This window comes from Diadema antillarum, unplaced genomic scaffold, assembly GCF_040938485.1.
Source record: "Diadema antillarum isolate AM-2024a unplaced genomic scaffold, OU_Dant_1.0 seq00000659_RagTag, whole genome shotgun sequence".
In the NCBI taxonomy this organism is placed as follows: Eukaryota; Metazoa; Echinodermata; class Echinoidea; order Diadematoida; family Diadematidae; genus Diadema; species Diadema antillarum.
The window spans coordinates 288,539-294,538 of record NW_027271571.1 but is presented as its reverse complement, the minus strand read 5'-3'; the positions used below and the strand labels follow the sequence as shown (position 1 = coordinate 294,538).

Genomic DNA, 6,000 nt, shown 5'->3' with positions numbered 1-6,000 from the left:
AGCCCACTTAGCGCACTACGTGCGCTTTATCTGGTAGATAGAGTTCAGTGCAAGAAGAGCGTGCGCTTCTGTCCAGCTAGTCTAGCTTCTGGACTCTTTTTACTCGTAGGGGTGATTCAGTGTACGCGACAAGACGTATGAGGGCGTGACACCCGAGGATTGCGATACGCCGAGAACTGCGATACCCGAGTCTCTCGATTATCGCAATAAGAAAATTTGCGCCCTCTCTTGGTTTATCGCACCAAGGAAAAGGGGACGGAGCCCAGACTACTGTCCAGCATGCAGTATAAAGAAGCGAGACGGCAGCGAGTTAGTGCAATTAACAAGCGCGCTGCTGCGTGTTGGTATGTAGTGTACTGCGCATGTCCGATAACGGAGGATGATCTCTCTCAGCGCGGATTTCAATTTGCAACGATCACAGTGACATCAAAGGTAAGTTTTGTACTAATTGTTATCATATGTAATTTCGTGGTCTTATGAATGAAAGGAAATAACTGGACCTGGGCTTTTTTTCTTTTCTTTTCGCCGTGATGTTGCGTTAGTTTCACTGAAGAACAAACTTCGTTTTTTGGGGGAAATACTCTTAACAAGTTACAATTATACGGTACAGTATACCACTCCACCAGTCCCATCCTATTGCCAGTTATGTACAATTAATGTATGTTACAGTACTATGTGTGGTTTTGGTTTAGAATCTAACGCTAGCTAGACCTAGCTAGCTAACCGCACCAGCGACCCTAACTGCGAAGCCTCAACGTGCAGCGTTGGGGCTGTGCCGTTTTCGCATTCAGATTGAGGAGTTGTACAAAACGGTGCCGTTTCGGCGTTATATTTCCTTAATTTTTCAACAAAAACTACTAGGAATACTTACATGGGTCGATTTAATAAACCTAAATGATTAATTTCGGCGACTGTGTGATGCATTTCATTGCTTATAGTGCAGAAAATGTTGTCTTTCTAAGGCGAATATCTTCAGCACGCTGTGAATGTGGCAATGGAGTTATTCGTGACTGTTGTTATTGCTCCCGCTCAGCTGCGAGGCAGCCGCCAGGACCGCGCCTTGCGGCGCGGTCTCCGGGGCTACAGCGACCCTAACCCCGTCGCGGGGCGCTGTAACACGTATTTGTCCGTATGGGGACGCTGCTGCGGTTACAGCGACCCCAACCCGTAATACAACGCCCCGCGCCGGCCCGGGGTTAGCTAGCTAGCTAACTAACGTTAGCACAGCCCTGTCGCTGTACACAAATGTCGCTGGCGCAGGGTGCTACTGTCACTAGATCTAGACTAGTGTTAGTAATACTCTGAAAACCAGGCTCTCTCAGCAATGCTCAGGTTGAGCATCACTCGGCACTGACAGCAGATTCAGAACTTGACCGACAAGTATGTCTAACCGTAATTCCGCGAAAAACTTCTCATTTATAATAATAAATGACATTGGCTGGGTCAGGTTTTCGCTTCTTTGGACAGACACCATTGATAGTCATTGATTCATACGCTTCTTCTTCTTCTGATTAAGTCTGCCTCCTTCAATAGACTGAAGATTCTTGCAGACTGGTGCTATTTACATTATAATACAATTTATTTACAGATATTTACAAGCACATAGAAAATTTGACGAAAATAACTAGCCACTGTGATCAACCGTTAGACAGTTTCGAAATGATCCCACAGATGGCGCTGAAACAATTCATGGCTATTGCGACGGTTTGAACTGTTCTGGTTCAACGCAACTTCGACCCAGTTGCAGTTTCCCCCGCATAAAAATGATTATTTTTTCCAACCTGGTTTTCAAACCAATCTGGAAAAAAATATAACGTTACAGGATTAATCATACAATCACTATATCGGTACACTTACGTTTATTGACTAAAGTACTAGTGAGTTGTTCGAGCGCTAAATTTAACTTGGTAATATTGTATGGAGCATTTGACTTGCCGCGCCGTAGACATTCCTGCGGTCATTTTTCAAATGAAGGCGGCGATGAATTGGGGAGCGCTGCAAAGAAGTGGGGGAAACAACCAGAAAACAGGAGGAAACAGTGGAAGAGGTGAGTCAGAATGTTGACTGGTTAATCCTGTATATATTTTTTCCAGATCGGTTTGAAAACCAAGCTGGAAAAAATATAAATAATAACCATTTTTATGCTTGGGGAACTGGGTCGAAGTTGCGTTGAACCAGAACGGTTTAAACCGTCGCAATAGCGTATGTATCAATGGTGTCTGTCTAAAGAAGTGAAAAACTGACCCAGCCAATGTCATTATTATAAACGAGAAGTTTTTCGCGGAATTAGACATATACTTGTCTGTCAAATTCAGAACGTGACTGTGAATGGAGTGCCGCTAATTGCTAATTTAATAAGCTCGACCAGACGTCATGCTGTGGGTTGTGTATACATGTGTAGTTAATTAATCGCTAATAAAATAGAATAATAGAACTAGTCCAACAAATGCAAGTGATTTTGTAGAGCTCTTCTTGTTCTAGCTTCTTCTTCTTCTTCTTCTTCTCCTCCTCCTCCTCCTTCTCCTCCTCCTCTGCCTCCGTCTCCTTTTCCTTCTTCCTCTCCTCTTCCTCCTCTTCCTTTAAATGCAGCGTGTAGCTTCGACCATACACCAACGCAATGGCGGAAATGGTGTCTGGATGACGAGGGGTGTTGTAATTTAATTTGTATGCGATTTGGTTGAATTGATGTTGCTCGCTCTCTACCAGTCTACACATACAACATGTTGCTGCCATATCAATTGCACACTGATATAGGATCTGTCTAGATCCTATATCAGTGTGCAATTGATATGGCAGCAACATGTTGTATGATAATAATCTTGGCATAAGGGTCTAGATCCCTTATGCCAAGATATTATCATTAGGCACTTTCAGGATATTACATGTCAGAATCAAGTTGTGAAGATTAAATAATCAATTGCATTTTGTTAAATTCACAAAGATAAAAACCCAGCAAAATATGTGCCGTATAATATTTAGTGATTTGCTGAGCCTGAGTGCAGTGTGTAGCCAGTAGTAGGGGATCTAAGTTTACATGTAGGTCAATGTAGCCAATAAGCAAGTAAATGAGTAATTAACAGGTCATCTTTCGGTTTTGTATTGTATTGCTACGCCCACAAAAGGGAAAGCTTTTTGTATGTTTTAGAGTTAGCTACATTAAGTTTACAATACTCTTGAAACCTAAACAACCCCATCCATCCCCTTCTAGTAAACTAAAGACAGTATTAATTAGTAAACTTTTCAGGAAAAGACCAGACTGCCTGGGGTGTGAGTTTAGTGTATGAGTTTAGTGCATTACATTGCTATGACATGACATGATCAAACCAATTTTGACACATATTATTTACCAGTTTTTAGTTTTAATTTTGGAGAAAAAAAGGTTCAGCACATATTGAAACCCAACTCAAAAGCAAACCTTGAAGAGTTCCTCCACCCCCTCCCCCCCCCCCCCCCCCCCCCCCCCCCCAAAAAAAGAAGGCCCTAGACTAATGTATTTCAGGAAAAAAAAAAGACTCAACAACATTCCGGAAGAAAAGACTCAAATTATCTTTTAAATGTATATTTCATGTTACTATCTCATCCAATGATTTTCAGATGAGTTTCACTATTATAGTAGGCACTTTTCGATTTGCACGTTGAGCCAGGCGTCACCGTGGGTTGATATATTTTTTATGTACTGCGCATACGTGAGTGTCGACCCTCGGCTCATCACCCAATTTTCGAACGCGTCCACCCTGGTTATCACCGTCCACCCAAATCACTTGCGCCGCTCAACCCGCCTTATCTATGACGTCACACTCCTCTCACGATAGACGAAATCATGTGAAAGAGCGCGATGACTCTTGGGAAATCTGTGCTCAGTTCACCTGTTTTCCTATTTCTTTCGAGAGAATATAATTACCTGAAAGCTTATGATCTTGATACGTCACAGCAGCAGCGCTGACATGCAAACTACAGCCTCTGGTACCTATAATGTACTTTATTTGCCCGCTTTCGTTGTTCTGCAATTTGCCACTGCATACTGTAGTCCCATACATGCATTTACACGTAATGCTGTACGCAATTACCTCTCGGTGCATGGCCTGGTGCAGTGCATTTACCTTGTATTCTTTCCATGCATCATGTTTTAAAATCCACATAATTCATCCCAGGATACCTATTCGGCATCTAGTCAAAGACAAAATAGATATTACAAGTTAAAAAAAACAAGTCACAAATTCTGCATTATATGCACCCAAGGCACAGGTTGCCTCCTGCACACGTCACGAGACGTGACGCCCGAAATCAAAATGTTTTTAGCAGCGGGTCAACGTACAGACGTGACGCCTTGACATACTCTTGCACTCGGCGTCACAACCTTCATGTTCACCCAATCGAAAACTCCCTAATATATCTCTCAGTTCTGAAGTTATGTTTTTTATTCTAATGTTGGGACAAGGAATAATATATGACCATGCAAACTGCAGAACATTACCATTGCCACATTTGGTGATCACCATCATCGCATGAAATGTTTTACAGTGCACTCCCGTTACAACGAACACGGTTATAACGAAATTGCGTTATAATGTAAAGTAAAACTTCTGGTCCCAAAATTATTGACATTAAAGTCTATGGTACAAAATTCGGTTATAACGAACACGATTACAGCGAAATTTTTGTTACAACAAAGTCTTTTCCGAGCGCTACTGACAAAGAAAAACAAAAGAAATGTGCTCCGTTATAACGAAATGCTGATAGCTTTCGAAAATACGTAGCGGAACAAGCATTTATAGCGTCCCTGCATGGGCGAACGCTCCACATTAATGTGTGTTCGCTCCGTGTGTCACGCACAGTTTCCGAGGGTAGCTTGCGTTATTGTAATACAATAATCTGAAATTAGATAACATTATTTTATTCGTTTTATTGTTCTGAAGGTTCTTTACAAAACACACAGATTCTGATACACCTAAAATGTCCGTTAGTTTGGAAATGAAATAAGGCTGGTTATTACAAACATTTTGGCATGATTTCAATTTTGTTATCAACAAGGTTTGTTAATCCGGCAATGAAATAATGGTTCTTATTACGACAGTACGTTAATCGGAACATTAAAGGACAAGTTCACCTTCATAAACATAAGGATTGAGAGAATGTAACAATAATAGTAGAACACATCAGTGAAAGTTTGACGAAAATTGGACAATCGATGCAAAAGTTATGAATTTTTTAAATTTTTGTGTTGGAACCGCTGGATGAGGAGACTACTACAGCTTGTGAGTCATATGCCTACAACAGTATAAAGAAAATGTAAAAGAAAATTCAACATATTTTCACTTTTCTCGCATAATAAAGGAGCTCTTGACTTGACTCTTTCTAAAGGCAGGGGGAATAATATTACCCATAACATTTGTCGGTAACGAGTCAGGGGAATGTGTATTTTTTTCAAAAGATGGAATTTTGTGAAATTCTCTTTATATTTTCCTTATATCGTTGTACGCATGTGACATCTAAGTTATTCATACACTGCAGTAGTCTTCTCATCCAGCGGTTACTGCACAAAAACTTCAAAAATTCATAACTTTTGAACGGATTGTCTGATTTTCCTCAAACTTTCACTGATGTGTTCTACTAATATTGCTACATTCTCTCAATCCTTATGTTTATGAAGGTGAATTTGTCCTTTAAAGGTCAATAGCACAATCAGGGTATGCAAATGCGTAACAGGGTAAAAATGAGAAAACTTGGTGAAAATGTGTTTTTTGCTGTTTGTTGTAGCTGAGTGTTCAAATTTTCATTTCATGTAAAGAAAGAGTGAAAATTTTGCATTTAACTGCACATAAATTAGCATTTTAATTAGGGGTGTCAAATTACATTGAAATGACTAATATATTGCAAAAAATCATTTTAAAAAAAAGGAGAATTTTTTTTTTTCATCTGAAATTGCTTTTAGATATTCCTTTTAAATACCCCTTTTATTCACCTCTAGCACAAAGGCATGACATATCACAAAATATGAAT

The 6,000-nt window shown here is 40.2% G+C and overlaps 1 protein-coding gene across 1 annotated transcript in view; it reads left to right on the top strand.

The window, feature by feature from the left end:
• The first annotated feature begins 395 nt into the window (after positions 1–395).
• LOC139736642 (condensin complex subunit 2-like) overlaps positions 396–6,000 on the top strand; it is a 28,111-nt gene continuing 22,506 nt past the window's right edge. Inside the window, exon 1 of the mRNA XM_071647391.1 lies at positions 396–432. The gene's annotated coding sequence lies outside the window, so the exon portion shown is untranslated. The remainder of the gene's footprint in view (positions 433–6,000) is intronic.